The sequence below is a fragment of the Patiria miniata genome, unplaced genomic scaffold (assembly GCF_015706575.1).
Source record: "Patiria miniata isolate m_02_andy unplaced genomic scaffold, ASM1570657v1 HiC_scaffold_6, whole genome shotgun sequence".
NCBI lineage: Eukaryota > Metazoa > Echinodermata > Asteroidea > Valvatida > Asterinidae > Patiria > Patiria miniata.
In genome coordinates this window covers 23,482,086-23,492,679 of record NW_024037073.1, presented here as the reverse complement: position 1 = coordinate 23,492,679, position 10,594 = coordinate 23,482,086, and the positions used below count along the sequence as shown (strand labels likewise).

Sequence of the window (10,594 nt, the reverse complement as noted above, 5' to 3'; positions counted from 1 at the left end):
CCGCAGATCTAAGATTTTCACATAATCCTATTTAAACATTTTGGATTTTGAGCATGTTAGGAAGTGACAATTAAGCTAGTGGTTACTCACGTACGTCACAATATGTGCATCCCAGGCGCGGATCCAGGGGGGGGCCGCGGGGGCACGTGCCCCCCGTCAAATTTGAGTCAAAAAAAAAAAGGAATAGAAGGGGGGAAAAGAGGGGAGGTGAGGGAAGGAGGAGGTAACCTCCTTACAAAAATACCGGCGCCGATATTAAACATAAGCCTGCAAACATTGCGTACTCGACTCGAGAAGCTTCAAAATAAACCGCGATCCCATAGTACGTACCCCTTGCGTACGTACGTACGTACGTATTACCTGCATATACCGTTATTAAATGCGATTCATACGAACGTACACGATTTATTCTCAACGAACATGCAGCTTTATGTGCACGACAAACACACGTTGCGCAGTGCTCTTTGGACCACACCATTGGTCAAGGGTGTGTTTTAGTAAGAACAATTTGCCAGCAGTTCCACGCGCTTTTGAATTACAAATTATACTTTTTTTAAGGAGTCCAAACATGTCCTTGTTTTAAATTGACTTCTTCAACGTCACGTCATCATATTAGTTTCGTAAAGACTTTATTCGAGAAACGATGTAAAACCCTGAAAAAAAAATTGAAACACCCCTGAAGGTCATGGATCCATCCATAAAGCGTTTTTTTAACGAAGAAAGTTGAGATCCAAAAGTTGGGTTTTGACGTTACTACGCGTTTCAGAAAATACAAATCTGAAAAGTTTGGTACATAAAAGAGATCTGTTTGTCTGGAGGACAAAAACAATCAGCAGTTTTGGCCCAAAGGCAAGTTATAGCACTCGAGACATGCTCTTGCAAGCTAGACAGAAAGCAAGTGTGTTGCTTTTTGAATTGCAAGCGGGATATTAAATTTGATCGTAGTTCGCCGGTGGCGACGTGGGCCGGCATCCGTGCCGGACCGGGAGGTATACACCTATTCCCGATGTCTATTTCTCAACGTTATCATCAACAATTATTTACTGTAATTGTTTTTACATAACTAAATGACGAATCCTCCTTCAAAATTGTAAAATGCGGAAATTGCAATCATGGCGCCGAAAGACCCGATGTCTATTATAATTGTAAAGACCAGACGCAGTGTCTCACACAATTTGTCTTGCTGCGCCGCCTATCTGCCTATGGTTTATTTACAAATACATGCACGTGCAATAGGCCCTATTCTTGAAATTGAAACTTGACTGAATTAAAAGAACATTTCTTTAAAATGTTTGGGCATTTTACATTATGCAAAAAAAAAGAGGTAGAAACTTGGATGACCGTATGATTAATTTCTGTAGTCATGAGATAAAACTGAGCTGTGAAGTTACAATGCAGGCTAATTGCTCCTCTGTTTTAGTTTGATTAAATTACACTAATTTTAAACTTGAATTCAATTAACATGTTCAGGCGGTTTCTACTTGTTGATAAACTGAAAATTTCAACTTGAAACAAAACATTAGAAAGCATCCTTACACCAGTTTACAAACTAAGTTTTTACAATTCCTTTTTCAAAAATATTATGCACGAAGACACATGCAGACGAAAATACATGGTATCGAGTGAAGAACAGAAGAAACTGAGAAGGCTTGCAAAAGCAAGATTATATTTTAATCAATGAAAAAATCTTATAATCTTAAAACAATTTACTCAAATAACTCCGGATAAGAGGGGCCAGGAATTGCCTCAGATTGCACCACAGAGCATCTAGAATCCAAAATTTTCCGGGGCCCTTAAGCGGGCCCCGGACCCCACGCCGAAAGATGATCGCGCTCCGCATTGGTCTTCGGAAAGATGCCCTATACTCATCCTTGCAAGATACAATTCCTTTTCAAAAATAAGCACGGAAGTTACTATGAAGACGAAAATGTTTGGTTATACAAGTGAAGAACAGAAGAAACTGAAAAGGCTTGTAAACGCAAGAGTATATTATAAACCAATGAAAAACATCCTTATAATCTTAAAATGTTTTGCTCAAATAACTCAGGGGAAAAGGGGCCAGGAATCCCCTCAGAATACACCACAGAGCATCTAGAATTCTAAATTTTCCGGGGCCCTTAAGCGGGCCCCGGACCCCACGCCGTAAGACAGGCGTGATCCGCCCTCGCATTAGTCCTCGGAGCAAATGCCACAACGCACCGTTGCAACAGTTTACAAAACTAAGTCAATACAATTCCTTTTCCAAAATAAAAAGCAAGAAAATATAAAGACGTAAAATGGTTTTCGACTTCAAGCACACAGTAACTTAAAAATTGTAAAAGTAAGAGTATGTTTTGAAAAAATCCTTAAAATCTTTAACACTTTTGCTCAACTAATTCAGGGGAAAGGAGCCAGGAATCGCCTCAGATTGCACCACAGAGCATCTATAATCCAAAATTTCCCGGGGCCCTTAAGCGGGCCCCGGACCCCACGCCGTAAGGGCTTCGCGCTTCGCGCTCGCATTAGTTCTCGGAGCAAATAATTTTGCTCCAACAGTGTGCCCCCCGTCTAAAATAATCCTGGATCCGCGCCTGCATCCCCCCCATGTTGAAGCACTTGAAAGTGTTCAACATATTTGATTGGCCTGATCGAAGATCAATCTGATAATTGACAATTATTATGTACCAAAAACAGGGCTGATGGCTTTCAGGGACTTCATTCATCCTTGCAACATATCTCTCTCTCTGTTATTTAAGTCTCTATTGTATTGAAGTGGTGATGTGAAGTAGTTTTCTACAGGAAATAATGCTGGGTTCCTTTATTTTCAATAGGGCCCAAAGAAATATTGATTGTGAAAAGAATGCAAAAGTCATATCCGTCACACCTTTTGTGACGGAAATGACAATTATTATAGTACTTGGCTTTTGCAGGTATAATTACCTTTTCAAGTTGTTTACTTTACAAATTATGGCAGTAGGTACATATTGAGAAATACACGGGGACATGCATTTTGAGGGGGTTTTGAGGGAGTATTGTAAAGAATGAGCATCTTGTCCATTATGTTAAAGAGTTTTTAACACTGCACATAATAGGAGTCGTGTTGAAGTTAATTTCACTGCTCAAAAATCTAATTTTCATTCTATATTTTTCGATTTATAGTGCCTTAAAGTGTCGGGACATGAAAGTAGACACTTGATACTGAAGAATGACCCATAGTAGGCCCCTTTTTAATAAGAACTTGCTGGGAGTGTACATGCAGGAAGAAATTCACGATAAACATCTCCAGCATTTAGGATAGAGATAAACCCACGAATGATTCTAGCGTAAGGTTGATGCATTGGCAGTTGTACTGTTTAACTTTGTTCACTATATAGGGTGTCAGTGGGTACATTGAATTTTTTGAAAAGAAGCTGAAACAATTAGAAGCAGTAGGTGAAAATTAACAAAAATCCACTTTGAAAAAAGATGTATATCATAAATTTAATTTAGCTAGTTAAACTGTGCACATTAATTTACTTGTGCTTTTAACAAATTCAATAAATATATAAAATCTGATATCAAAAAGTATTTTTGTCCTCTGCAGGCTGAGTGTAAACATTAAACTGAAATCCACAGGCAAAAGGGGAACTATGTATTGGTGGAGTGAGGAAATTGTGGATGTGACATTTACACATTTAAACATTTAAAATAATAAACAAAATTCTAAATCGTATTTTTCCAAAAGTTTTAACAAAACTCAAATTTTAAAAACAGGAACCTATTTTCCGCTATCTTCCTTTGAGTTGAGCATGCATAACAAAAATAATCCAAACCTATTCAATTTGCTAAAAGCTAAGGAGAACTGCAGTACTAGATTACTTTCAGGCTACGTGCTCATCTTTTTATTGTTTTCAATGACAGCCCTCTTTTTATTATGTTACTCATTTATTATTTGTTGTGTCGATCATGTTGGTCTGCACAATGGGCAGTTGTCAGTCTTTGTGAAAGGGCTCAACATTGAGATGATTCTTTAAATGTTCGCTAAACATTTACAAAATGAAACGTCACATCCTTAGAAGACATTGGAGGAGGAAGGCAATTGGAGGTCTGTGGATGTTTGAGCTACTACGTACATGTAGAGGGTAACAGATGTCTCTGATGGTGATGCTGAAGTTTTGCGGAGCTATCGTCTGTTTGCTGACCTTCATTGCTAGACGGACCTTCATGTAGACGGACCTTCATGTAACGTTACCGAAACGGGCAGATCAGCAGACTATTCATATCGCGTTATCGCGATGCGACAGCAATATGCGTGTGAACGACAGGACGTCTGACAAGAAAAGTCTGGTACCTTATCCTATCAATCTTGCACCAATGCAGTATTGCGTGTTGATGGCAGGGTACAAGTTTCAGTACATTGATTTCTATAAGTCAATACATGTACATTGTATATCGATAACCGGCCACGGCCACGGCCACGCACGCACCACATCGAGCGCCCTGTACATGTACATGTATTGCACAGTAAAGAAAACGATCGAATTATATACCGGTATGTGCGTGTGTGCAGTGCGGTAATTTCCGTCGAGTCACAAGTCAGTTCAAGTCCAAGTCCGAGTCCGTAGCCCCGAGTCTGAGTCCGAGTCGTAAGTCAAAGTGACTCGAGTCCCAGTCCGAGTCATTAAAAATGTGACTTGAGTTGGACTCGAGTCCGAGTCACGAGTCATACAAGTCTGATTAGATGTACTTTATCTTTTTTTTTTTATTAAGATAGAACGAGCCAAATATTTTAAACATTTTTTTCAAATTCGGTCACTTTCTTTTTGACTCATCCTGTAGTTGGTTCAACCGGTCACGTGGGAATAAACTTGATGAATACATCCTGAAAATGCCTTTGGGGATAATGACAGTATATGGATGTGATTGGAAGGAGGAGCAGGTAGTTGGTACATGTAGTTGGTTTCAATTTGGTCATGTTACTGAAGACGGAAAGTAACATTCACTCAAATCATCTTTAAGCACTAATATTACTTTGTACAAAGGTATATGTAGATGTAAACAACAGCAAAAAAAGAGGAGATTTTCTTTTCTATCAGTCCTTGTTATTTTTTTCCCCAAAATGAATTGTGTTCTTCCCCTGGATGTTGATTTATTTACCCATACAACAATTCTGTACTTCCCTTCTGTTTGATATTCAATTTGATCTGATAAGGAATGATGTCAAATGGAAGTTTTTATTCACAAATCACAATTTGATTTCTGTTCATCAGTTGCCTTTTTTTTCTTCCCTGGGCAAATGTTGGTTGTCATCTGATCAGAGTTTCTTCTTCACTTTCTGGGGTTGTTGTCATTTGAAATCAGTCTCTGCCTTGCCTGACGATCAAGTTGATGTTGTCATATTCTCAGTTGTGTTGATGGAACATCTTTGCAAGACAATTTGCAAGAGCTAACTACTTGGTTTAACTACGTAGTGGCATGGTTTAGTAAAGGTTTGCGGTGCCACCATGTAGAAGTCTCTTTTGGGAAGATGTGTGGTTCTTTTCAGAACCACACATCTTCCCAAAAGAGACTCTGCATGCCTACATGGTGTTACTGCAAACTGCAAATCTTCACTAGAACACTGTCTTCCATAAATGTGACAATTGGGAAGGGGAAAGTGTGTTTGTCCATTTTTGTTTGGGGGGGGGGGGAATATAATCCCCAACCCCTTTTCTTCCCCTGACATCCCTCCCCCCCCCCCCCCCCCCCCCCCCCCCCCTGATTCTATGTAAATATTTCAATGCTAATCATAATTGTATTGATGATATTTCAATGATAGATATCAAATGTTTGAGGACCTACGTGGATCTGTTTGGGCCTACAACTACGTCCATTCACTGAGCGGATTTGGGATTACCCATCGAGGACTCGAAAAGATAGGAGAGAACAAGGCCATTTTCTTCGGTAAAATTATCCAGTCAGGTAAAGACAAACATCTGTGACACATTTGCATTGGTCTGCATCTCAAATCTATATGGATAGACCATAGTTGTGAAATTCGAAATTGTGAATTAGAAAGTAGGAATCAACTGTATTCGATTTCATCCATATAATATTTGATCTTCTTTTTCATATATGTATTTTTTTTGTTGCCCTTCCCTGAAGTATTTTACAAACACTGTAAACATTGAGTTTTTTCCGAGGGTTTGCAAGAAAAAAATCAACAAGCTTACTTCTGGTTGGACACGAACCCCCAACCTTCTGCTTCCTAGTGCAGACGCATTAACCACTCGACCACTGAGCTTGCTGTGGCAAGCTGGCCGTTTAGAGTCTGATGAAGCAGCGCTTAACCCAACTTTGTGTAGGAGGTCATTAGTTTGAGTCCCACCTAAGCCTTCGGACAACACTAAGTGCACAGTGTTTACAAAATATGTCAGCGAAGGGCAAACAAAAATCAAATATAAAAAAGGTTAATTTACATCTCATAATTTTTTTTTTCCTGCCCAGGTTCCCATCTGAAGTCCATCCAGATGATCCTTAATAAGACAGCAGACGGTACAGGCATCAACTCCAACACCCTGGCCTTACAGATGAAGGGCCATCCTGAGCTGAGGGACAAGCTTCATGTCGTCACCTCTTGGGGGCCTTTGCCTGTCTACCCTGGGGTGGTCAACTCAGAATTACCTGGTAGGTACAGTGGACTCTGTGACCAAGTACCAGTGTTGTAGTCGAGTTACCAACGTCGAGTCCGAGTCTCGAGTCACAAGCCTCGAGTCCGAGTCCGAGTCACAAGTCACTTGTTCTTAGTTGTTCACCGAACTAATCGTTTTTTAAAATTACTTTTTAATCCTCCATTCTGTCTTTTAAGTAAATCCCAGTGTATATAGTTGTGTGTGTACATGTGGTTTAGAGCCAAAATGTGTTTTCCTTTTAATTCCCATCCCTAAAAAATCTTCCTCCAACCCTTCCCTCCATGTTTTATCATCCAAACAGTATTCCTCAATGATCCTTTCCCATCCCTACGTTAGGTTTTTACTTTTGATGAAATTACTTGACTCGAGTAGCGAGTCATCGAGTTCGAGGAGTCATGGTCAAGTCCGAGTCATTTTCCAATATGACTAGAGTCCAACTCAAGTCCGAGTCCTAGACTCGAGTCCTACAACACTGCCCAGTAATCCCTCTTAAGAAAAGGTTTAGGTGGAACTCTTGAACGCATTGTCGCCCAACACCTTGTGCTGATGTTAAGATATTTGATGATCATAGTGCAGTCTTCATATAGCACTCTTATACAACACTCTCAGATTGCTCACACTTATTACCCCTGTTCATCAGGCCATGAGAACACTTTCCTGCTATAAGCTCGAGATTAGCAATATCTGGTCTGCACCCCCCCCCCACATGTACTCAATGGAGGCAATTGTAGTAATGTATCTTGCCCAAGAACACCAGCACCGTGTCCCCTGTCAAGATTGACTCAACATAACATCGTGCATGAGTCAAACACAGGAACCTTTTGACCACATGACTCTGCATGCTGAATAAAACTCTAATCAAATAACCGACGTATAAACACCGACGTATAAACACTGTATGAGTGTGTTACCTCCTAAGTGAAAGTTGGGAAAAAAACGTTGGCGAGGGGCAAAACCTAACTTGATTTACATAACCCCAACTTAAAATTCCATCTTATGAATAGTTAATGCTATACCTGCTGCTATGTACATCAGATTCAAATCAGCCAACTGATTCCCTTAGCTCAGTGATTGAGTGGTAAGACATCTGCACTAGAAAGTAGGAGGTCGTGGGTTCGAGTCCCACCCGAGTGATTTTTTTCCAACTTTCACTCGGGAGGTAACACACTGACCGTTTATACCAACCGTTTATACGTCGGTGAAGGGCAAAACCTAATTTGATTTACATCACCCCGACGCAAAATTCCATCTTATGAATACTGAATAAAATTAGTGATACACATGTACATACTTTGCGTAAAGATATTTATTGCGTGGAAGAGGAAAGTACCCCAGACAGTCGGACCACCGTTTAAACAGAAGATCTGACCTGACACGTGTACATGAGGACATACAAGGGCCTCATGATTCTGATATTTAGTACGCTTGTAGATATTTAAATAATGTTGAACCCTGCATCATAGGTCAATCTGACAATCTACGCGCTTGCCAGTATCAGACTTTAAATGGCCTGCAAGAGCCTGCCGTTTTGAGTCTGCGTTTAGATTAACCACCATTTTGCTCATCTCATTTTGAATATTCTTTGGTCATTTTTTTCCTCATAGGATCTCAAGACATCTATCACCAGGCATCTTCTCAACATGCATCTCGACCCCAAATGGCAAGCTCAACTGAACCAATGCATGGTGTCCAAATTTGTGCCGGTTACACTGGATCAGTACAAAGGATTGTTCAAATAAACAAACAAATGTTCCAATAAACCAAAAAGGGAAACCGACGATTAGTGCATTATAAAATATATTGCATTATTATAATATAACAATTGTAACAAAATAACGAGACAGTGTTATATTTAAAAAAAAAATAATGATTAATTCATTGTTGAAATCGGTACTCTTAAAATGGAACTTGTCATGATGCAATTTTGTGCTCTAAATTAATAATGCAATATACATATTTTATTATGTAAACATGTTTTTTTTATATATTTTACTGAAACCACAGAGACTAGTTGTCAATCTACAAGCTATTGTCACATCTTACTGTGTGCAATGAGTTCGTTAGCAGGGCTCAAATTTTGTGTGAAAATCTTGTGGACAACAGTACCTGAAACTATTATTCACTGGACCGATGTACATTCACAGATAAAATTGAAACACTGTTAACTCAAAGCCATGTGCATCATTTGCAATGACCTGGAGAAGCATTGATTTAATGACAAAAAACTCTGCTCAAAGTCAAGATAGGAGTGGTACCAAATACCCTTGGAAAATATTCCAGCTGAAATTGTTTCGTGTGGATGAAAACTGAGGTGGTGTTGAAAGAGGGTGTCCACGGCACATTATGCATTAGCAATGGAATCCAGTTACAAGACACCCCAAACAAGTGAATGTATTTCCTCGGTTTTCTTAAAATGTATACTATCCAATCAGCCTTCAACAGGTTAGTTGTCATGCACCCTGCTTCAGACTTTTAGCAATTTTGTTGCTTCAAACGAAAGTAAAGGCACAAGAAGCAAATAATCATATGTACCTTTTAAGAAAGTTGCAGTCATTAGGATTATACAAGAAGTGTATTTCATTGCTTCTGATAGTAAATGGGAAACATCAAATGTGAACATTTTGAATAGTTGGTCAAGTGACTCTTTCATGTGTAGGATTAGTCATGATCATGATAATCTGAGACCAGATTTGGACAGCACATGCAATCATGAAAGGCATGTATTCATCTGAGTGCAATGTGTAATTATAAAACATCAAGATGAATTTGTATTCCCTTTGTTTTAAGTTTCCAAATCTTCTAAAGAATTTATATACAATTTAGAAGTGTTTTTGTCATTTCGTATAACCTTCGAGAGTGAAATACATTTGAACATCAAAACAATGTGTGTTACAGTGAAGTGCAAATTTGCCTTGTTGAGATTATTTATGCAAATACGATAAGGTTTTCTGTCATGGATGTTGGTATGAACGTAGATGATGTGGATAGGATTCACCTACTTTAATGTACATGTAGTTGTGTTTGTCATTATAATACATGTACACCAAATAGTTATTAAACTTATCAGAATTCATGTGCTGTAAAAATTAACAGTCACTTCTTTCATTTTTCAAAAAACTATATTTCCAATGGCAAATTATTAAAGTGGATGCGGTGTTTAAAATGAATCAGACTTTCTATAAAATGTTCTAGTTTTCTGGCAACGTGATGTTAGAAATGAACTCTTTTGAACTTTTAATAAAATTGTATTTTCAATGGCAAATTTTATATTAAATACATGTACATGTAGATCTGAGCTAATTTACTTGTTTCAGTCAAATTATTCTGTGTGAAAGATTGACCATGTTTTCCTCTGGCTTATTTCATTGTGTCACGCTTAATTTCTTGGTTACAGAATCCCAATGTTTCCAAGTAGATATCATGGCTAATGGAAAGTACTCAAGAAAAATACTCAAACCCAAATTTAAATTATCTTTAAAAATTTAAGTATCTTCCTTTGCTTGTACATATATACAATGGGGAGTGCCCAGGGGAGTGCCGATAAAATCCTACAATCGTGCACACTACATTACCTAATAGTGTACAGGGGCGGATCCAGGAATTTTCACAGGGGAGGGGGTTCATCAGCGAAAAAATCAGAAAATGTAAACACTTGGCCTCCGTAAAATCAAAAACTGGGGTGGGGGTGGGGCTGGTTCCATATTTCAATAGGGGGCGCTGTTCAAATTCGATGATTAGTAACACTAGATTACAGACTGGTGTACGGTAATTTGAACAGGCGGACATATACCAGTATAATTTTTTAGGAATTTGTATGATAATTTTTTTTTGTTTTTTGACAGAGCTGGGGGGGGGGGGGGGGGTTGACACCCACCTCTGGATCCGCGCCTGGTGTACAATTCATGGCCCCTGCTCACAACTATTTTGTTGAGGGGGAAGGGGGGAGGGAGAGACCGTTCGAATGT

General features: G+C 39.0%; 1 long non-coding RNA gene across 1 annotated transcript; it reads left to right on the top strand.

Annotated features, from left to right (window-relative positions):
- The first annotated feature begins 6,574 nt into the window (after nt 1-6,574).
- On the top strand, nt 6,575-9,924 carry LOC119743564. The gene is made up of 2 exons (XR_005273054.1): nt 6,575-6,624; nt 8,234-9,924. It is a non-coding gene; the product is annotated as an uncharacterized LOC119743564 (long non-coding RNA).
- The last annotated feature ends 670 nt before the right edge of the window (nt 9,925-10,594 follow it).